Genomic DNA, 24,881 nt, shown 5'->3' with positions numbered 1-24,881 from the left:
GACCTTGGATGGCAAAGTACTCTCCCTGCTTTTTAATATGCTATCTAGGTACGTCATAACTTTGCTCCCAAGGAGTAAACATCTTTTAATTTTATGGCCGCAATCAGCATCCGCAGTGATTTTGGAGCCCAAAAAATGAAGTCCAACACTGTTTCCACTGGTTCCCCAACTGTTTCCCATGAAGTAATGGAACCAGATGCCATGATCTTCGTTTTCTGAATGTTGAGGTTCAAGTCAACTTTTTCACTCTCCTCTTTCACTTTCATCAAGAGGCTTTTGAGTTCCTCTTTACTTTCTGCCATAAGTGTGGTGTCATCTGCATATCTGAGGTTGCTGATATTTCTCCCGGCAATCTTGATTCCAGATTGTGCTTCTTCCAGATTAGCTTTCCTCAGGATGTACTCTGCATATAACGTCAATAATCAAGGTGACAATATACAACCTTGACGTACTCCTTTTCCTATTTGGAACCAGTCTGTTTTTCCATGTCCACTTCTAACTGTTGCTTCCTGACCTGCATACCGATTTCTCAAGAGGCAGGTCAGGTCGTCTGGTATTCCCATCTCTTTCAGAATTTTCCTCAGTTTATTGTGATCCACAGAGTCAAAGGCTTTGGCATAGCCAATAAAAAATAAGTGTTAAAAAAATAAATAAAAAAAAATAAAAAATAAGTGTTAGCGCTTGTCAATTTTTTTTTTTTTTTTTTTTTTTTTAAGAATTCAGCTGTGAAGCCACCTGGTTTTGGGCTTTTGTTTGATGGAAGAATTATGACTACAGTTTCTATTTCCGTGCTTGTGACATGTCTGTTAAGTGTTTCTATTTCCTCCTGCTTCAGTTTTGGAAAGTTATACTGCACTAAGAGTTTGTTCATTTCTTCACAGTTGTACATTTTATTGGCATATAGTTACTGATGGTAGTCTCTTATGATCCTTTGTATTTCTGTATTGTTTGCTGTAGTTTCTCCAGTTTCATTTCTAATTTTGTTGATTGATTTTTCTTCCTTTGTTTCTTAATGACTATGGATAATGTTTTTTTTTTTTTCAATTTTATTTTTCGTCTCATTGAACCAGCTTTTATATTTGTTGATTTCTGCTATGTTCTCATTTGTTTCTTTTGAATTTGCTTCTCTCCTAATTTTTATAATTTCTTTCCTTCTACTAGCCATGGCATTTTTCATTTCCTCCTCCAGGTTAGGTAACATCCCTGTTTATTTTGTCACCCTAACCTTGTGGGGCCAGGTGCAGCGGGAGAATAAATCAAAACCATCCTTTGTAGAATCCTGATACCCAAGCCAAGATTTAATAGACTAGTTCTGGAAGGCAGAGAGCCTGATGAACTATGAATGTAGGTTCGTGACATTGTACAGGACAGAGATCAAGACCACCCCCAAGATAAAGAAATTCAAAAAAAGTTAAATGCATGTGGGGAGCCTTTACAAATAGTTGTGAAAAGACGGGAAGTAAAAAGCAAAGGTGAAAAGGAAATGTATACCCATTTGAAAGCAGAGTTGCAAAGAATTTCTCGGAGAGATAAGAGAGCCTTCCTCAGTGATCAATGCAAAGAAAGAGAGGTAAATAATAGAATGGGAAAGACTAGAGATATCTTCAAGTAAATTAGAGAATCCAAGGAAAAATTTCATGCAAAGATGGGCTAAATAAAAGACAGAAATGGTAGAGACCCATCAGAAGCAGAAGATAATAAGAAGAGGTGGCAAGATTATACAGAAGAACTGTACAAAAAAGATCTTGGAAATTGAAGTCAGGTGGGTCTCTGTAAACATCACTATGATCAAAGCTAGTGGATGCTATGGAATTCCAGTTGAACTATTTCAAATCCTGAAAGATGATGCTGTGAAAGTTCTACATTCAGTATGCCAGCAGATATGGAAAACCCAGCCATGGCCACAGGAATGTAAAAAGTCAGTTTTCATTCCAATCCCAAAGAGAGTCAATGCCAAATAATGCTGCTATCTATAGGGGGGAGTATCAAAGAATCACCCCAAGGACATTATTTGATGACTGAACCACAAAACTCATCTGATTTTAAAAGCCTTTCCAAATTTCCACAGGATGTGTTTTCATCCATCCACAGACCCTTAAATGAGACCTTTCAGGCAGTGATGCCAGTATCCACACTACCCACTCTTCTTGCATTTTGTGGAGCCATCTGTGGCCAGCAACTTTAGAATGAAAAGTATTAGTGTCATTTATGAGTAGCAACACCCTCATTATAAACAATGCAATGTCGCTGGAGGTTTGCTCCATTCTTCCTGCCCTCAGGCTTCTCTCTTTAAGAATAGTACTCCAGTCTCACCCAATTGGCTGAAATTGCATCTGTTCACCTAGTCCTTAGGGATGCCACAACGAAATGGGTTCTCAAAAATATATGCACATTCACAGATTCCTATACTGTGGCTAATGCCCACCCCCCTACTCCCCCTCCGTAAATTGATTTCACCTGCTCACTGCTCCCTTCTCCTGGGGACTCAGACACACTGCTGCCACAATCACTAATACTAACACAGGATTCCTACTCAAGACAGGTAATTGCTTCTCTTAAGTAATTTATTCTTGGTTCCTTGGAATCAATAGTTATCACTGACTCTGGTCAGTGAAACCACTTCAACTCTCAGAAAACTCAACAGTGGACACCTCAGCAAAAAATTCTTTCATATTTTCAATGCAAAGGACTTTGCTTATTGAATGCCATAACAAGCTTCTTAAAGAGATACTCCTAAAAGTGATTCCAGAAATGGATAAAAAAGAAGCTCTTTGTCCTCATCTTGCTAAACTCTCACACCCTGAGTCTTCTTCCTCACATAGAAATTCTTCTATTCTCCCCAGATTCCACGTTGGGTATTTTTTAGGCAATAATCAAGTTTTTATACTCTAAGACAATGTTCTAATTTGTCCTATGATTCTACTTCCCCAGTCTGATATAATTTTAGAGTCACTTCACTACGCACTACTTGGGTGCAACCTCAAAAATGACAGAATGATCTTAGTTCGTTTCCAAGGCAAACCATTCAAAATCACAGTAATGCTTGTCTCTGCCCTGAATTCTGATCCTGAAGAAGTTCAGATTCTTCAGTTCTGTGAAGACCAAGAACACCTCCTTATAGCAAGTGAAAGATGTCCTTATCATCATAAGGGATTGGAATGCAAAAGGACAAAGTCAAGAGATATCTGGAATAGCAGGCAAGTTTGGCCTTAGAATACAAGATGAAGCAGAACAAAGACTAATCAAACTCTGTCAAGAGAATGTACTGGTCAAAGCAAAGATCCTTTGACAACCACACAAGAGATGGGTTTACACATGGACATCACCAAATGGTTCCTAATGGTATCAACCTGACTATATAATCACAGGGAGAAGTGTATAAGGTCAGGGGAAAAAGAAAATCTGGACCCCACTATGGATCAGATCATCAGTAACAATCTGCCAACTTCAGAAGGTCAGGTGCACAACTACTAGGCCAGCCAGGGACTAGAAAATCAAATCCTCTATGAATATGCAGTGCAGGTGGCAAAGAGATTCCAGGGTTTATATCTAGTAAACAGAGCACCTCAAAAACTAGGGAAGGAGGTCCAAAATATTGTACAGCAAACAGTGAGTGAAACAATGCCAAAGAAAAAGAAAAGCATGGAGGAGGATGTACAAATAGCTGAGGAAAGAAGAGCAGCAGAAAGCAAGTGGAAAAGGCAAAGGTACCCAAACAAAGTTCAGATTTCCAGAGAAGAGAAAGGAGATGTAAAGCACTCCTGAAGTACACAATGCAAAGACATAGAAGAAATCAAAAGAAGGGGAAAGAGTAAAAAAATCTCTTAAAAAATCTGAATATATAAATGCAAAATTTCATCCACAGGTGGGCTCAGTAAAGGACAGAAAGTTGAAAGGCCTAAAAGAAGGAAAAGAGATCAAGACAAGGTGGAAAGCATGCAACGAACTTTAGGACAAAAAGATCTTACTGCCCCAGATAACCAGGACACTGTGATGAATCCCACAGAGCCAGCCATTCTTGAGTGTGAAGTCAAGTGGGCCTTACAAAGCACTGCTGTCAACAAAGCTAATGTAGGTGATGGAATTCTGTCAGTGCTGCATAAAATTCCAAATATTGATGCTATGAAAGTGTGACATTCAATATGTCAGCAAATGTGGAAAACTTAGGAGTGGTCATAGGACTAGAAAAAGGAAATTCTTACCCCAGTCGGCAAGAAAGACAGTACTAACGAACGATAAAAACCACTGCACAACTTCAATTGTCTTCCAAGCAGGTATAGTTATGCTCAAAATACACTAAGCTTCTCTTCATCATTCCATGAACTGAGGAACTCCAGATGTTCAAGCTGGGTCAGACACATCAGAGGAATAAGAGTTGAAATAGTCACCACTTGTTGGATTTTAGAAGTCATAGAAGTACTAAATTTCGTTGATCACTCTCAGCAAATTTGGAAACTCAGCAGTGGCGACAGGAATGGAAATTGTCAACATTCATTTCAATTCCAAAGAAAGGCAGTGCCAAAGAATGCGGAAACTACCACAAAAATGCACTCATCTCACATGCTAGTAAAGCAATGTTCAAAATTCTCTTAGCCAAGCTTAAGCAATATGTAAACCATGAAATTCTAGATGTTCAAGCTGGTTTTAGAAGAGGTAGAGGAACCAGACATCAAATTGCTAATATCTGCTCGTTCATCAAAAAAGAAAGAGACTTCCATAGAAACATCTATTTCTTCTTTATTGGCTATACCAAAGCTTCTGACTGTGTGGATCACAGTAAACTATGGAAAATTCCAAAGGGAATGGGAATACGAGGCCACCTGATCTGTCCCTTGAGAAATCTGTATGAGGGTCAGGAAGCAACATGTTAGAACGGACATGAACAACAGTATGCTTCCAAATAGGAAACGGGATACATCAAGGCTGTATGTTGTCACCCTACTTATTTAACTTATAGGCAGAGTACATCATGTGAAATGCTGGGCTAGAGGAAGCACAAGATGGAAGCAAGAATGCTGGGACTTATTTCACTAACCTCAGATATGTACATGACACCACCCTTTTGACAGAAAGTGAAGAAGAAGTAAAAGAGCCTGTTGATGAAAGTGAAAGAGGAGAGTGAAAAAATTGGCTCAAAGCTAAACATTCTGAAAGCTAAGATCATGGCACGCGGTCCTATCATTCCATGGCAAATAGAAGGGGAAAAATGGAAGTCAGTGACGTATTTTATCTTTTTGGGCTCTAAAATCACTCCAGATGGTGACTTTGGCCATCAAATTAGAAAACAAATATTTCTTGTCAGAAAAGCTGTGAGAAATCGAGACATGTGTGAAAAAGAAAAGATACCAGTTCGCTCACAAACTTTGGTATAGTCAAGTCTATGGTCTTTGCGGTATTCACATAGAGTTGATTGAGCAGTACCACAAAAGTGGCAGAATACATGCTGAAGAATTGATGCTTTTGAATTGTGGTATTGGAGAAGATTCTTGAGAGTTCCTTGGACAGCAAGGAGATCAAATTAGTCAATCGTCAAGGAAATCAGCACAAAATACACATTGGATGAACTGCTAGTGAAGCTGAAGCTATAATACTTTGTCTATCTGATGCAAAGAGACAACTCATTGGAAACGAACCTGATAATGAGAAGTACTGAAGGTAGAAGGAGAAGGGTGTGACAAGAATGAGTGTGTTGGATGGCATCACTGCCAATGCAATAGATATGAACTTGGGCAAGCTCCGGGAGATGGTGGTGCCTATTGAGGCCTCCCTGATGCAGTCCATGACATCACAAGGAGTCAGATATGACTTTGCCACTAAACAGCAAAAGGGAGCGTCCTAATCGCACTTTCATCTTTATCTCTCAAGATTTTCCAGCAGCACTTATAAAGGATAATATATTCTCTCCATTGTATATTGTTGCCTCCTTTGTCATAGATTAGGGAAGCATTTGGACAAGAGATTATTTCAGGGTCTTCTATCTGTTCCATTGGTCTGTATTCTTTTTTTTTTTTTTTTTTTTGCAAGTTTCAAGCTGTGTGGATTACTACAACTTTGTATTACAGACTGAAAGCAGGAAACCTGATTCCTCCAGGTCTGTTTATTTTTCTCATGATAGCATGACTATTCAAGGTCTTTTATATTTCCCAACAAGTTGTAAAAAAAAAAAAATTATCTAGTTCTGTGAAAAATGTCATTGGCAATTTCAAAGCAATTGCTTTGAATATGTAAACTGCTTTTTGTCGCACAGCCATTTTCACAGTATTGTTTCTCCAAGTCAAAGAGAATGTTATATTTATCCATTTATTTTGTCACCCTTGATTTATTTCCTCCATGTATTATTATTCAGCACACAAATCTTTCCCCTGGTTTACTTTCGGGAATTTTATTCTTCTTGCAGTGGTGACTGGGATTCCTTTCTTAATTTGTTTTTGGTGTTAGTTTATAGGAATGCCAGAGATTGCAGTGTGTTAATTTTATAGCCAGACACTTCCCTGAATTCATGGAGTACTGCTAGTAATTATCTGGTTGTATGGTAGGATTCTCTGTGCATAGTATCATATCATCTGCAAACAATGACAGTTTTACCTCTTATTTTCCTTTTCATTTGAAACTTTTTTCCTTCTTCTTCCTATTCCCTGATTGCAGTAGTTAGGTGTCCCAAGACGGTGTTGAGTAACCATGGTGAATAGGAAGCATCTTTCTCTTATTCATTAATTAGGGGTCATGGTTTCAGAATTTTACTATAGAGAACACTGTTTTTGGTGAGTTTATCCATAAATGGCCTTTATTGGGTTAAATAAGATTCCCTCTATTCCCTCTTCCTCTACAGGTTTAATCATAACTAGGCGTTAAATTTTGTCAAAAGCTTTTTCTTAATCTATATCCTAAACAGATTCAATAACTCTCCTTGGAATACTTAGGTATCTTTCGGTTTGTTTGTTTTTCCTCCTTTGGCTACATGATACAAAGAGCTGACCCATTAGACAGTGTCCTGATGCTGGGAATGATTGAAAGTAAAGGAAAAATGGGTAGCCAATGATGGGATGGTTAGATAGCATCACTGATTCTATGGACAGAAATCTGAACAAATTGTGGTAGATAGTGAAGGGAAGCCTGTCAGGCTAAAGTCCATGGGGTGGCAAAGAGCCAGAGCTGACTTAATGACTGAATAACAAAAAATGGTCTCCTTCTGTTCATGACAGGAGTAGCTTTTTTTTTTTAACTACTTCATTTTCTATCCCACCTCACCCTACATTTTGCTATTTTTATTGCTACCCACTTGGCCCAAAATTTGTGTGATGTTAAACTCCACATGTTTCAGTGGTTTCCTAACCATCAGCATCCTGATATTTTCCTGACACACTGATGTTTCATTCTGTTCTGTTCATCTCGGTCTCACACTGTGTGCATATGCCAATTATCTATTTCCCTTGAATTTTCTTTGCTGTTAGTGTATATGAGACATTCTTTTAAATTACTAATGAAGATTTTTTTTCTTTATTTTGTACATTCTTATGTGATGACTATTCCATATTGACCTGTTTGATGTTCTTTGATATGATATGTTCTCCAGTTGAAATAAACAATCAAATCATATGATTATTTCTGTTTATGATTTACTCACCGCTGTTCAGGATTAGAGGGTTCTGTTTGAAAAATACAGCCTAAATAATGAAACAAATAAGAAACAAAACTTAAACATATAAATCTTAATAAATTCTAGATTTGAAAAGAAAATTATCTCCAAGAATGGAGTATATTGTTTGCAAGTTAAAACTGCCAACTTTGTCTATTCATCCCTAGATCAGCCAAAAAATTTCATCAGCTTCTTTGAAAAGCATATTTTTAAATGCTGATTAAGGCAAATGTCAGATGAAACAATGGACAAAGAATTAATCTGAAACATATACAAGCAACTCCTACAGCTCAATTCCAGAAAAATAAACTACCCAATCAGAAATTGGGCCAAAGAACTGAGCTGACTTTTCTCCAAAGAAGACAAACAGATGGCTAACAAACATATGACGATGCTCATTATCACAGATGCAAAACCGCAATAAGGTACCATTCCATACCAGTCAAATTGACTTCTAGCCAAAAGTCTACAAGCAATAAATTCTGGAGAGGTTGCAGAGAAAAGGGAAGCCTCTTACACTGTTGGTGGAATGTAAGCTAGCACAGCAACTATGGAGAACAATGTGGAGATTCCTTAAAAGATAAAACTGCAATAGGACTGCCATATGACCCAGATTACACTGTCTGGCATACACACCGAGGAAACCAGAATTGAAAGAGACAGGTGTATGACAATTTCCATTACATCACTGTTTATCATAGACAGGGTATGCAAGCAACCTGGATGTCCATTCATTGAAGACGAATGGATAAGAAAGCTGTGATGAATATACACACTGGAATATTCACTTCAGGTCAGTTCAGTCGCTCAGTAGTGTGCGATTCCTGCACTCCATGAGTGTCAGCATGCCAGGCATCCCTTCCATCACCAACTCCCAGAGTTTACACAAACTCATTTCCATCGAGTCGGTGATACCATCCAGCGATCTCATCCTCTATCATCCCCTTCTCCTCCTACCCACAATCTCTCCTAGCATCAGGGTGTTTTGCAATGAGCCAACACTTCACAGGACGTACCCAAAATATTGACCCAGATTCAGCATCAGTCCTTTTAATGAACACCCAGAACTGATCTCCTTTAGGATGGACTGGTTGGATCTCCTTGCAGTCCAACGGACTCTCAAGAATCTTCTCCAACAACACAGTTCAAAAGCATCAATTCCTTGGTGTTCAGCTTTCTTCAAATTCAACTCTCACATCCATACCTGACCACTGATAAAACCAGAACTTTGACTGGACAGACATGTGTTGGCAAATTAATGTCTCTGTTTTTTTTATATGCTGTCTAGGATGATCATCACTTTCCTTTCAAGGAGTAAGTGTCTTAATTTCATTCTGCAATCGCCATCTACAGTGATTTTGGAAACCAAAAATAAAAAATCTGACACTGTTTCCACTGTTTCCCCATCTATTTCCCATGAAGTGATGGGACCAGATGCCATGATCTTAGTTATTTGAATGTTGAGTTCAAGCCAACTTTTTCACTCTCCTCTTTCACTTGCATCCAGAGGCTTTTTAGTTCCTCTTCACTTTCTGCCATAAGCGTAATGTCATCTGCATATATGAGGTTATTGATATTTCTATCAGGAATCGTGATCCCAGACTGTGCTTTCCGACCAGCGTTTCTCATGATGTACTCTGAATAACTAAAATAAGCAGACTGACAATATATAGCTTTGATGTACTCTTTTTCGTATTTGGAACCAGTCTGTGGTTCCAGTAGTAGAATATTACTCAGCCATTAAAATCAGTTCTAAAGAGTTGGTGAAACCAGAGCCTTACTTAGAGAGTGAAGTAAGCCAGAAAGAAAAACACCAATAGCATATACTAATGCATATTTGTGGACTTTAGAAAAATGGTAATGGTAACCCTGTATGTGAGACAGCAAAAGAGACACAGATGTAAAGAACAGTCTTAGGACACTGTGGGAGATGATGAGGGAGAGATGATATGGGAGAATGACATTGAAACATGTAAATTGTCACATGTGAAAGAAATTTCCAGTCCATGTTCGATGCATGATACTGGATGCTTAGGGCTGGTGCACTGGGATGACCCAGAGGGATGGGATGGGAAGGGAGGTAGGAGGGAGTTTAAGGATGGGGAACACATGTACACCCATAGGAGATTCATGTCAATACCTGGCAAACCAATACACTACTTAAAAGTAAAGAAAAAAGAAAAAAGAAAACTGCAAATTAAAAAGGATTAGAACATATAAAAGCAAACAAACAAAATGAAATTCAGAATTCTACATCAGGAGTGCTAAATAACAGACAGGGGCATTTCTACTTTAGAGAAATTGTGGTTAGAGTAAAAATATTTTTCACTTTCCTTTTCCTGGTGAATGGTATTTGCTCTTCTGTAGTGGGAATGTTTTCATCAGTATCCCTTAAATCAGGGTCCATAATTGCTCTTCAAGTGACTTATTGCTGAGGATTTCGAGGAGAAATGGAAAGAGGGAACAGAGATATATCAGAAGGAGTACAGAATCTAATATTAAGTGTAGAACAATTTGCACCACTTTGTATATAAATTTTTCAAAAGTTTTTCTCACTTTGATTTAAGCCATTTGTTTCCAAGTCACTCACTGTTTAAGTTTTACCCATGGAAATGGGATCTTCTCCTCTCACACGAGGAGGCTTTCATGTGACCATAGGAAATTATTTTCAGACTAGGGAGCTTTTTAAAGAGATTAGCTGCCAGGGCTTGTTGAGCTTGAAGGGTGCCTCATTAAAGAGACCTGGGTGGGGGCACTGTAAAAGACAGATAGTCTGGACACAGTCTCCCCAGCTTGCCACGCTTAATCTATCTTTAAAAATTTGTTTTTTTACTTATCATACCCCTGAAATAGAGTCTACCTCTGATCTTTGGACCACTACATATGGGAAGAAAGCCTGCTAAGGAGCAAAATAACCAAGTGGTTGGTATTGAAAATACCTAAATATGAAAGAGCTTTACATTTCCAAGAAAATGGTTTGATTATGAAGATTATGAGAAAAATAAAAAGTAGAAGACAGAGCTTTGCAGGCCCACATTCATTCCATAGTTCCACCTCAAACAGTTTACATTTTATCTACTCTATGCAAGATAATCTGAGGAAGAAATTGTTAAAATTTAGAGTTTGGCGGCTGCTAATCTGAAAATATCTTAAGTATTTAGAAGACATAGACATATAAGGGGAGTTGCTTGTTCAAGTCCAGAAAGTTATTAGTACGATGTTTCCTCAGGAACTCTCCACTTGATGAAATTGTAGTACATTCTCAAGCTACTGTTATTCTCACATTTCCCTAAGGTTGGACAAGGGACTACACCAAGCAACCTGATACTCTGTGCAAGGCACTATTATCAGTATCATCATTTTCCATATTTCCATTGTATTGTTCTCATCAGCAGTAGGAGAAGGCAATGACAACCCACTGCAGTACTCTTGCCTGGAAAATCCCATCGACAGAGGTGCCTGGTAGTCTGTCGACCCGTGAAGAATCGACATGATTGAGCGAGTTCCATTTCGCTCTTCACTTTCATACATTGGAAAAGAAAATGGTAACCCACTTCAGTGTTCTTGCCTGGAAAATCCCTGGGATAGAGTTGCCTGGTAGTTTACCATCCATGGGGTCAAACAGAGTCAGACACGACTAAAGTGACTTAGCAGCAGTAGCTCTAGTGGAACTGTTTCTGATCATGTTCAGTTTTGACAGATAAATTTCTTTTATATATTATTCTAGAGATATAAAATTCTAGCTGTGAGTCTCTTTGATGAATGTCTAAACGATGAGCAATATTAAAGTTATCTGTCATGCTTGTGGAGAAGACAATGGCAAGGTCCTATCTATGGCTATTCATCAGAAAGTTTCTGTGTTTAAATATGTTAGGAATTTATAAGCTATATATATAGATGTGCTAAAGCACAATTTATACTATTTAAACCTTAGTCTAAAGAGAAGATAGAGTCAAAAATGGTGGTATTGAATATGAAGAATTCATATTAATGCATAGACTTTGGACAGACTACAGATACTGATATATTTGTGGAAGTTTCTTGGTGTTTCTGGGAGCTTTTGAAGATTAAAATGAGTCTGATCTCGGCCTTCAAGTAATGACGAGGTTTCAGTAGGAGACATTCGGAAAGAAGGGAAGGACACCTCTGGCAAAAAAAACATTGACAAGACCCTGAATAGGAAAATAATAAAGCAAGGAGTTTAAGTGTACCTGAATGACAGATTTGCCTGTTACTCCAGGTGTTTCTTGACTTCCTACTTTTGCATTCCAGTCACCTCTAATGAAAAGGACATCTTTTTTTTGGGTGTTCTAAAAGGTCTTGTAGGTCTTCATAGAACCGTTCAACTTTGGCTTCTTCACTGTTACTGGTTGGGGCATAGGCTTGGATTACTCTAATATTGAATGGTTTGCCTTGGAAACAGAGATCATTCTGTCGTTTATGAGATTGCATCCAAGTATTGTGTTTCAGACACTTTTGTTGACCATGATAGCTACTTCATTTCTTTTAAGGGATTCCTAACCCACAGTAGTAGATATAATGGTCATCTGAGTTAAATTCATCCATTCCAGTCCATTTGAGTTCACTGATTCCCAAAATGTCGATGTTCACACTTGCCATCTTCTGTTTGACCAATTCCAATTTGCCATGATTCATGGACCTAACATTCCAGGTACCTAAGCAACATTACTCTTTACAGCAATGAATCTTGCTTCTATCACTAGTCACATTCACAAGACGGCTTTGTTTTTCCTTTGACTTCATCCTTTCAGTCTTTCTGGATTCATTTCTCCACTGATCTCGAGTAGCATATTGGGCACCTACCAACCTGGGGAATTCCTCATTCAGTATCCTATCATTGTGCCTTTTCATACTGTTTATGGGGTTTTCAAGGCAAGTATACTGAAGTGGTTTGCCATTCCCTTCTGCAGTGAACCACACTGAGTTAGACAAGGCTGTAGTCTCTGTGATCATATCGACAGGTTTTCTGTGATTATATTTTCAGTGTGTCTGCCTGCTGATGCCCTCTCGCATTACCTACCATCTTACTTGGGTTTCTCTTACCTTGGGTGTGGGGTATCTCTTTACGGTCGCTCCAGCAAAACACAGCACTGCTCCTTACTCTTAACTACCGCACCTCCTGACCTTGAACATGGAATAGCTCATCTCGGCCCTCCTGCGCCTGTGCAGTCGCCACCACTTGGATATGGGGTTGCTCCTCTCAGCCACAACCCAGAGCTCGGGCGAGGGGTAGTTCCTCTTGGTCATGCTTCTGCGTGGACCATCGCACAGCAGACATCACTTCTGCATGGGCTGTAGTGCAGTATTGCCAAGAGAACGCACTGGTCATAGCAAAAACCCTCTTTCAACAACATAAGAGAAGACTCTACACCTGGACATCACCAGATGGTGAACACTGAAATCAGACTGATTATATTCTTTGTAGCAAAAGATGGAGAAGCTCTATACAGTTAGCAAAAACAAGACCAGGAGCTGACTGTGGCTCAGATCATGAATGCCTTATTGCCAAATTCAGACTTAAATTGAAGAAAATAGGGAAAACCACTAGACCATTCATATATGACCTAAATCAAATCCCTTAAGATTATACAGACGAAGTGAGAAATAGATTTAAGGGACTAGATCTGATTGCTAGAGAGCCTGACGAACTATAGACGGAAGTTTGTGACATTGTACAGAAGAGAGGGATCAAGATCATCCCCGTTGAAAAGAAATGCAGAAAAGCTAAATCACTGTCTGGTGAGGCCTTACAAATAGCTGTGAAAAGAGGAGAAGTGAAGAGCAAAGGAGAAAAGGAAACATATAAGCATCTGAATGCAGAGTTCCAAAGAATAGCAAGGAGAGATAAGAAAGCCTTGCTCAGCGACCAATGCAAAGAAATAGAGAAAACCAATAGAATAGGAAAGTCAAGAGATATCTTCAAGAAAATTAGAGATACCAAGGGAACATTTTATGCAAAGATGGACTCGATAAAGAACAGAAATTGTATGGTATGGGTTCTTAATAGAAGCAGGAGAAATGGAGAAGTGGCAAGAAAACAGAACTCTCCAAAAAAAAATCTTCCCGACCAAGATAATCATGATGGTGTGATCACTCATCTAGAGTCAGACATCTTGGACTGTGAAGTCAAATGGGCCTTAGAAAGCATCACTAGGAACAAAACTAGTGGAGGTGATGGAATTCCAGTTGAGCTGTTTCAAATCCTGAAAAATGATGCTGTGACAGTGCTGCCCTCAATATGCCAGCAAATTTGGAAAACTCAGCAGTGGCCACAGGACTGGCGAAGGTCCGTTTTCATTCCAGTCCCAAAGAAAGGCAATGGCAAAGAATGCTCAAACAACCGCGCAATTGCACTCATCTCACATGCTAGTAAAATCATGCTCAAAATACTCCAAGCCACTCTTCAGCAATACGTGAAGCGTGAAGTCCCAGATGTTCAAGCTGGTTTTAGAAAAGGCAGAGGAACCAGAGATCAAATTGCCAATGCCCCCTGTTTCATGGAAAAAACAAGATAGTTCCATAAAACATGTTCAGTTCAGTTCAGTTCAGTTCAGTCGCTCAGTCGTGTCCGACTCTCCGCGACCCCATGAATCACAGCACGCCAGGCCTCCCTATCCATCACCAACTCCCGGAGTACACTCAAACTCATGTCCACAGAGTCGGTGATGCCATCCAGCCATCTCATTCTCTGTCGTCCCCTTCTCCTCCCGCCCCCAACCTTTCCCAGCACCAGAGTCTTTTCCAGTGAGTCAACTCGTCGCATGAGGTGGCCAAAGTATTGCAGTTTCAGCTTTAGCATCAGTCCCTCCAATGAACATCCAGGATTGATCTCCTCTAGAATGGACTGGTTGGATCTCCTTGCATTATAAGGGACTCTCAAGAGTCTTCTCCAGCACCACAGTTCAAAAGCATTGATTCTTCCGCGATCAGCCTTCTTCACAGTCCAACTCTCACATCCATACATGACCACGGGAAAAACCATTGCCTTGACTAGACGGACCTTGGTTGGCAAAGTAATGTCTCTGCTTTTTACTAGACTATCAAGGTTGGTCATAACTTTCCTTCCAAGGAGCAAGCGTCTTTTAATTTCATGGCTGCAATCAGCATCTGCAGTGATTTTGGAGACCAAAAAAACAAAGTCTGATTTCTGCTTTATTGACCCATTTCTTCTTTCAGTCATTTGTTATTTAGGCATTGAGCTTCATGAGCTGCTTTTGTAGTGTAAAGATTAATTATTTGTCAGTGACTTCGTTTCCTGTTATTTTCTCTGTTTCATAGGGTGCCTTTTCTCATTGCTTATAGTCTACTACTGTTCGCTATAGTAAAAGAGCGGATATCAAATGAAGTCATAAGTTATCCTGTCAGTCAAGTAAGGAAGAAGTTATAATTTGCAGTTTAAATATCAGAGGAAGCTGGTTCATCACCTGTAAGCAGTGTATTTGTTGAGGAGAGAGACTTGATGAGACCTTAGTGGGAGAAAATGGATTTCTTGATATCTACAACAAATAATATATGTACAAGGATTGCTAATTTCTCATCAGAGCTTCTTCCACACTATTATGTCAATCAGTCGTCTAATGGTCTACTTTTCCATGGTCTTTCTTTATCTCCAACACTTCTCAGGAGCTTGGCTTAATTTACTGTTATTTTCTCCGTTTCAAAGGGTGCCTTTTCACATTTCTTTTAGGTTCCTTCATTGTACAAAAGCTTTTAACTTCAATTAGGTCACATATGTTTGTTTGAGCTTTATTTCCGTTTCTCTGGGAGGTGGGTCAGAGAGCATCTTGCTGTGATTTACATCAAAGTGTGTCCTGCCTACATTTTCCTCTAAGAGTTTTATAGTTTCTAGTCTTATATTTAGATCTTTAATCCATTTTGAGTTTAGTTTTGCATATCTTGTTAGGAAGGGTTATGGTTTCATTCTTTTACAACTGGTTGATGCTTTTTCCCTCAGCACCACTTGTTAAAGAGATTATCATTTCTCCATTGTATATTATTACCTCCTTTGTCAAAATTAAGTTGCCCATGTATGTGTGGATTTATGTCTAGGCTTTCTATTTTGTTCCACTGATCTAGATCTCTGTCTCTGTGCTACTGTCTTGATAACTGTAATTTTTTAGTATAGTCTGAAGTCAGGGAGGTTGATTACTCCATTTCATTCTTCTTTCTCAGGGTTGCTTCTGCTTTTAGAGGTTTCCCTGTGTTTGTATATTTACTGTGAAAGTATAAATACTGTGAAAATATTTGTTCTAGTTTTGTGAAGAATACTATTGCTTACTTGGTAAGAGTTGCATTGAACCTATAGATAGCTTTGGTTTGTGTACTCATTTTCACTATATTATTTCTTCAAGTCCATCAACCTGGTATAATTCTCTATCTGTCTCATCTTTCTTTCATCATTGTTTTATAGTTTTCTATATATGCATATAAGTCTGTTTCTTTATGTAAATTTACGGCTAAATATGCTATTCTTTTCACTGCAATGCTGAAGAGGATTTATTCTCTTTCTATTTTCTCATTGTTCATGTATAGCAATGCAAGCGGCTTCTGGGTAATAATTTATAATCTGCAACATTTTAATATTCGTCAATTAGCTCTAGTAATGTTCTTGTGGTGTCTTTAGGGCTTTCTATGTAGAGGATCATGTCGTCTGCAAATAGAGAGAGTTAGTTTGTTTTTTTTTTTAACCAACCTGGGTTCCTTTTTATTTCATTTTCTTCTCTGACTGTTGTGTCTAGGACTTCCAAATCAATGTTGAATAGTTGTGGTGAGAGTGAGCACCCTTGGCTTGCTCCTGATTTTATAGGAAATCCTTTCAATTTTTCACCATTGAAGATACTGTTTGTCGTGGGTTTCTCATATATGGCTTTTATTGTGTTAATATATTTTCCTCTTACATTTGCTTTCTGGAGAGTTATCATAAGGAGGTGTTGAATTTTGTGAAAGACTTTCTCTGCATCTATTGACATAATCATATTGTTTTTAATCTTTCAGTTTAATATGGTGTATCAGATTGATTTGCAAATATTAAGGAATCCTTGCATCCCTGGGGTGATGCCCATGTGCTTCTAAGGTAATGATGTATGACCTTTTTGATATGTTTTTGGATTCTGTTTGCTAGAAGTTGCAGGAAAATTTCTGCACCTATGTTTACCAATATGTTTAGTGACATTAGCCTGTAGTTTTCTTTCTTTGTTTCATCTTTGTCTGGTTTCGGTATTAGGGTGATAGTGGCCTTGGAGAATGAGTTGAGGAGCTTATCAGCCTCTGCAATTTTCTGGAAGAGTTTGAGTTGGTTAAGGCTTTGTTCTTCCATAAACCATTTTTTGGTAAATTCCAAAAAAAAAAAAAAAAGGAGGATTCACCTGTGAAGCCATCTGGTCCTGGCCTTTTGATCGTTGAAAGATTCTTGATTACAGGTTTTCTTTCCGTGATTCTGATTCATCTATAAGATTTTCTACTTGCTCGTCCATTTATGGACAGTTATTCTTTTCTAAGATTCATACTTTTGGTATGTCTGTGTTTTCTGTTGTGATTGCTCTATTTTCATCTGTAATTTTATTATTTGGATTCTTCTCCACCACCCCAGCACCCCCCCTTTTTTTTTATTTTTGCTTCATCACTCTGCCTAATGCTTTGTCTTTGATTTATATTCTCAAAGAACCAGATTTTCATTTTATTGAGTTTTGCCATAGTCACTATTGTTTCTTTTTCACTTATTTCTGTTCCAATTTTTATGATTCTATTCATTCTACTAACTTGGGGGTTCTTTTCTTCTTTTTGTGTTTGCTTTAGGTGTAAAGGTAACCTCTTTCTTTGATGTTCATCTTCTTCCTTGAGGCAGATATATATGTTATGAAACTCCTTCTTAACACTGCTTGTTACTGAAACCCAAAGTTTTGGGTTGTCGTGTTTTAATTTCCTTTTTGTAATTTTATTTATTTTATGGAGGCTAATTAGTTTACATTATTGTATTGGTTTTGCCATACCTTAACATGAATCTGCCCCAGGTGTAAATGTGTTTTAATTTTCCTTTGATTGAATTTAAATTTGATTTCCTTTTGACTTTTTCTGTGATCTGTTGCTTATTCAGATGTCTGTTATTTAGCCTCCATATGTTTGAAGATTTATTTAATTTTTCTTCTGTGTTTGACACCTATTCTTACTTCATTGTGATTGGAATAGATGTTCGAAATTCTTTCACTTTTCTTTCTTTATTTCTTTCTTCTTTTTTTTTTTTTTTTGTTTGAATTTAGCAACGGTAGGTTTATGGACTGGGATTTGATCTTTCCAGGAGGCTGTTCCATGTGCACTTGAGGAAAGGTGTGTCCATTACTAATGAGTGTAATGCCTATATGTAGCAATTAGGTGTAAGTAGACAATTGTGCTATTTAGGAGACCCTCAATATGTAAGGTAAATGCAAGCAAGTAGAAAAGGGGAAATTAACAGTAACACAATTATAATGGGAGCTTTTATATACCACTCACACCTATGGACACTTCAACTGAAAAGAAAATTAGCAAATAATCATGAGCTGTAAATGTTCTTTTGTAGGTTGTCTGTTTTTACACTTATTGCAGTGTCTCGGGTACGGGAGGAGGAGGTACTTTAAAGTTGGCCATGTTTAGAAGTGGCAGGAAGTTACCCAGCACAATTGGTAGAGTTGGAAAATTGATAGAAAAGTCCTAATACAAAGATGTGACTTCCAAGCTATTGCTATCTTCCATTTCTATGAGTCGAGAAGTACTCATCAAGAAAGTGAAATCCCTGATGTGAGGGTATATGATCTCAAAATTGAAATATGCCTAAGAAAACAGTCTATATGCATAAAAATGAGTCCTGGCTCGAAACCTATTAATTATGCTAAGTGTTAGAACATGTCTGATAGACCACATCCCCCGCAAGTCTCCCAGAACCTCCCCTAAATTACTATCTCCTGCATTTCTAAGCTATGGCACTGTACTTGGTATAGTATCATAGGCTGAGGATTTAAGATTGTAAAAGCTCGTTGAGGACAGAGACCACATTAATTTATTACCTTTGGAAATATCTCCCCAAGACCTGAAGCCAAGTCTGGCGCGTCTGCCACCACCCAAAAGGCCAGATTCTAACTCTGAAATCTGCCCTTAGTTCTCCTCTCCAACTTCCCCCATCTTATCACCAACCAGTGGTGTCTTTTTTCCCTTGCCCTGGAAAGATTCTTTGTTCTTACAGTCTTCTTCATCATCGTCCAGGGGTGACTACCCATTGTCTATATTTCAAACTCTCTGCTGATTGAATGAACATAATTTACGAATGGCAATCAGATGCTGCAGACAGGCCTGTACAGAAGCTTCTGAAGTTACATAGTGGGAATCTGCACTGACATATGGCTACGTTGAATGTTATTAGTGACTTGAATCCTATCAACTGGGTCATCTGGGAGATGAACATTTTCTCTGTGAAACTGTTCAAAGGATTTCTGTATGATTTCACTTGGTTGCACGCCTTCTCTATAGTCTCCTATACCTGGTACTGTTCCCTCCCAATATTCCCAGTTGAACATACCTTGCCCTGATGTGCACACATTCTGTCCTTTAGGCTTGGCTAAGACGGGAGGTTCAGAGGTCTTGTTAGCCCAATTTCTCAAGTTGGTAGAGGACTCTGTATCAATACTGGGGCATGTCCCTTGAAGGGCTGCAGGTGTTAACAATGAACTTGCCTGGAGCTGTGGTTTTGCTGTTCTAATGGCCCTTCATAGAGCTGAGGAGCATGTGATTATCCATAGGCCCTTCAGTTTGGACTGGTATTTATTTGTTTATTTTTATCAGTTGTGCACTTTGCAAACTAGAATCGTGGTCTTTTGGTTTTCTCACAAATCCAGAGGACTGGCAGTAAGATTGGGCGCCATAGATGAAAACTTTTAAAAAGGGACTTCATCTCACCTGGAAAACTCTCTGTGGGAAAGGCCCAGGTGGCTCCAACACATCGTGGGAGACCTTGTGATCCTCTAATCTCCCTAAAGGCTACTGCAGCCTACTGTCTTGGTTAGGGGAGGTTAACGGAGGTGTGATTACCATGATGTGCTTGCTTTGTGTCATCACTAAATCAATAGGCAGCAATGCCTTGGTCACTGCCCTTTGCAACGACCAGTCCTCAGGATTGGTCAGGTCTTATCCTCAGGATTTAGAAGGAAATCAGTGGGAAGGATTAAAGGAGAGTTCTGTATGTTGTTGACCAGGTCATGCTGCTTCCTGATTGCTTCCTTTCTTCTATCCCTTTCTCTAAATTATGCCCCTTCCATTGTTTCCTAGGAGATCTTACCCATTTAATAGAATGTTCATCCCAGCTGAATCTCTGAGGAAACAGTGAAAACACTTAGGGAGCACTAGGAATCTTTGAGGATTATCAGTTGATGGGTAAGAGTGTTCTTTACCACTTTCCTTTCCGTGAGAACCTAAGTAAGTACGGTGAATTCTGTTAAGTCACTCAGTCCTGTCCAACTCTTTCAGACCCCATGGATTGTAGCCTGCCAAGCTTCCCCGTTCATCAGAAACTCATAGAGCTGCACAAACCCATGCCCATCAAGTCAGTGATTCCATCTGAGCATTTCATCTTCTGTCTTCGCCCTCTCCTCCAGCTTTCAATCTTTCTCTGCATCAGGGTCTTTTCCAGTGAGTCAATCCTTCCCATCAGGTGGCCAACATATTCAAGTTTCAGTATCATCATCAGGCCTTCCAATCAATATTCAGGACTGATTTCCCTTAGAATTGACTGCTTTGATATCCTTGCAGTCAAAGGGACTCTTAAGAGTTTTCTCCAACACCACATTTCAATAGCATTGATTCTTTGGAGGTCAACTTTCTTTTTAGTCCAATTCTCACTTCTACTTGACTCTGTACGTAGCTTTGACTAGACGGAACTTTGTCTGTTTTATAATATGCTGTCTAGCCTGGTCATAACTTTTCTTTTAAGGAGAAAGTGTATTTTGATTTCATAACCAGAGTCACCATCTGCAGTGATTTTGGAGCCCCCTCAACCAATAAAGTTTCTCACTGTTTCCATTGTTTCCCCATCTTTATGACATGAAGTAATGAGACCAGATGCCATGATTCTTATTTTGGATGCTGTGTTTTAAGTCATCTTTTTCATTCTCTTTCACTTTCCTCAAGAGACTCTTTAGTTCTTTTGAAGTTCTGCCATGTGAATCGTGTCATCTGCATATCTGAGGTTATTGATATTTCTCCAGCAACCTTGATTGCAAACACTGTTTCATCCAGCGTGGCCTTTTGTATGATTAATTCTACATGTAAGTTCAATAAAGTGGGTGACAATATACAGCTTTGACGTGCTCCTTCCCCAACTGCTAACCAGTCTGTTCTTCCATGTCCTGTTCTAACTGTTGCTTCTAGACCTCCATACAGTTTAGTCAGGAGGCATATAACATGGTCTAGTAGTCCCATCTTTTGTCGAATTTCTCATTTTGCTATGATCTACCCAATCAAAGTCTTTGACATTGTCAAATAGGAGTAGATGCTTTCCTGGTGTTCTCTTGCTTTTTTCATTCCCCAACAGGTGTTGGCAGTTTGATCTCGGGCTCGTCTGTCCTTTCTAAATCCAGCTTGAACATGTGGAAGCTCATGGTTCACATTCTGTTGAAGGCTGTTTGGGGAATTTTGAGCAGTACTTTGCGAGCCTGTGAAATGTGTGCAACTAAGCCGTAGCATGAACATTCTCTGGATTGCCTTTTTTGCAGTTGGAATGAAACTGACATTTTCCAGTACTCTGGCCACAGCTGAGTCTTCCAAATTTGCTAGCATATAGATGGCAGCACATTCCTAGTATCATCTTTTAGAATTTGAAATAGCTCAACTGAATTCCATCACCTCCACGAGCTTTGCTTGTAGTTATGCTTCCTAAATCCCACTTGACTTCACATTCCATGATGTCTGACTCTAGGTGAGTGATCACAGCATTGTGTTTAACTGGGTCATGAAGAACTTTTGTGTATCATTCATCTGTGTATTCTTGCCACCTCTTCTAAATAGCTTCTGCTTCTGTTACATCTGTACCATTTCTGTCTTTAATGTGCTCCTCTTTGAATGCAATTTTCCCTTGGTGTCTCAGATTTTATAGGAGGGATCTGAAGTCTTTCCCATTCTCTTTATTTCCTCTATTTATTGGCATTGATAACCGAGGAAAGTTTTATCTCTCTTTGCTATTCTTTGGGACTCTGCATTCAAATGTGTATAGTTTTCCTTTTCTCCTTTTCGTTTAGTTTGCCTCCTCTTCTCAGCTCTTTATAAGGCCACGTCACTTTGCTTTTTGCATTTCTTTTTCATGGGGATGGTCTTGATCACTGGTCTTGATCATTTGTACAATGTCAGAAATCTCCACCCATAGGTCTTCAGGCACTCGATCAGTTATAATCCCCTGATTCTGTTTACAACTTCCACTGTATAATCATAAGGGCTTTGATTTTACATGTGTAAAATATATTAATTCCCTGTTTCATGTAGGGAAATATTCACCCAGGCTTTCATCTAAGAAATACAGAGAACTCTATATGGTAATAGGGAAATACATGAAATATATCTGTTCAATGATTGACTGTTCAGCACAGGTCTTAATTTCTGAATCATTGAAAATTCTCCATTTTAAGTTTACAAATCTGGGGAAAGTTTTCATACGTGAATAATTGAGATTTCATATGAGAACCTTTCTCCCCAGATTTTCAAATATGAAATACACAGATTTCCAAATCTCCTATCAGAAGACCTTCATTCAAAATTTCTTGATGGAAATACAGAAAATTTCATAATTCAAGCATGAAAATCTGTGCGCAAATTCTATATGTCTAGTAGGAAAATTAGTGCAATTTTTTCACATATTAAGTAGACAGTATTCAGTATTTCATGAAGGAAAGACAACACAAAGATTTTTAAATGAGAAATATGAAAATAATCTAATATTTCATGTTAGAAAACCTGTGACCATGTTTTGATATGTGAAATGGACATTTTCATATCTCCTTTAAAGAATCTGCATCCAGATTATCATGGCTCTAACGTGAAAAATTCCAGATTTTATGCAGAAAATTCTGTGTACATACTTTCATGTGTGATGTATAGAGAATTCCATGATTCAAATTGGAAAAACTGTCCCCAGATTAGTATATGTGAATAATAGAGAATTCTGTATTTCACCTACTGTAACCTGCATCTAGATTTTCTTATGTGAAACTTAGAATTTCATCTTTTATTTAGGACTATCTCGTTTCAGATGTCTATGCTTGAAACAGAAAATACCTTCATCAAGAGACTCCTTGGTTCCTATTGTTCTTCTGTCATTTGAGTGTTGTCACTGGGATAACTAAGGTTATTCATATCTCCAACATAAATTTTGTTTCCAGCTTGAGCTTCATCTAGGATTTTATTTTTCATGATGTTCTCAGAAAGAGAAGTTAAATAAGTAGGGTAACAATACATAGCTTTGACATAGTCCTTTCCCGATTTTGAACCAGTTTATTGTCCCATCTTCAGTTCTAACTTTTGCACCTTTACTAGCACGCACATTTCCCAAGAGACAGGTAAGAAGTTCTGGTATTCTTATAGCTAGGAATTTTCCACAATTATTTTCCCTTTGTTTTGGTTTGTGTGTGATTCACAGTGTCCTAGTCATGCACAGAGACAATTAAGCAGATATAGATGATTGTATGGTATCCCCTTTCTTTTTCTATGATCCAAATATCAATTAATGTGTACCTCTCATGATTAAATCACTAACTACACATTTTGTTTTGTTTGTTTTGTATTTTAATTTTATATTTTGGTCATTATTGCTATTGTGGTTTTCTCTCTTTTGCAAGTATTCAAGTAGGAACTGGTAATTTCCTGTGTTTGCCTTCTTATTCTACAAGATTTAAGTTATGGTCATGGCAGTCTCTGACCTTTGACACCCAATGAATGGAGTTAAGCTTTGAGATCCAAAATTAGACATCTGTGCTGTGGGAAAATGTCAGGAATGTTAAAAAAAAAAAAAGCTAGATATATTCAAGTGCTGACTTTTTGAGCTCAATTATGCTATTATAGTTTACGTGGAAAGTTCTGAATTTCTTCATGCTGATGAAAATTCTTCATTAAGAGAAATTTCCAAGGGCGAAAGAAAAGCAGTAACAACAACAAAATGCACTTGATTGCATTTGGAAGTCAAAGTAGTACCACTTATGTGTGTATGTATGCAACCTCCCACCAAACAGAGTAATTCATGTTAACTAATGTTTCATGTTTTGCTTTCAAGGATAAAAGAATAATAGAGCTTGCCAGGAAAAACAGAAGTTTCAAGAAGACAGAAATTTAGGTGGACGTGAAATGCAACTCTCTCAAAGAATGGATAACAAATACTACTTCTACACTGACAACAGTTCTCCTAGAGCATCCAATAAATACTAGCAGAAGACCCGGGTCACCAGAATGTCCCTTGAGGGTTTCAGATATACTGGGGTGGAGAGGAAATAAGATGGAAGAAGGAAGGTAAGAGGAAGCAAGACAAAACCTGCACCTTGGGGTGGGAGATGGAGAAGCAGGGAAGAGATTTTCAGAACAAGGCAAGATGCTTCACTAAAGTGTACATTACTTGGGCTGAAAGGAAACAAGGCGGGACAGCTAATGAAATATAAATTGTATAGAGCAAGAGTCACACAGACAATGTGTGTCATGGCCCTATACGGCCCAGACTACAATGCAGCTCAACCAGTGTGCATGGGGTCTGGCAGCTGGAACACTGGATTTAGAGAGCCATCCTGGGAGAGGACTGCTCTTGACTATGTGGAGATGGCCTAATGGAGCAGGTACGAGTAGATATGTAGCAGGGAATGCGTTCTGAGTATTCCCAAACTGCCAAAGAGGCAGGACTTTACTGCTGATCACACTCAGGGGGTAGAGACATTTTGTAGCCCCTGCTCTTCCCACCTGTTAACACCGACTGCAAGGCAATAGAGAAAGACCAGCCAGAAGTACCACTCATTCCATATCTCTTATGCCCATGGCTGCTGGCTCCTATTCATAATTGGCACCACCAGGGTTCCAGCATTCCAAGCAGCTGTACCACTCCTGTGCTCACCAAGGCAGACCCCAGTGCTCCACAAGTGTCTCAGGGAAGACTCCTTTAGTGACCACAGGTGAAGAAAAGATGAAAATTACATCTTAGACCCAGGGACAGAGACATTAAGGAAGAGAATTGGAT

Source organism: Moschus berezovskii, chromosome Y (genome assembly GCF_049115385.1).
Source record: "Moschus berezovskii isolate FMDL1 chromosome Y, NW_MosBer_1.0, whole genome shotgun sequence".
Taxonomy (NCBI): Eukaryota; Metazoa; Chordata; class Mammalia; order Artiodactyla; family Moschidae; genus Moschus; species Moschus berezovskii.
Note: the sequence above shows the minus strand (reverse complement) of the source record.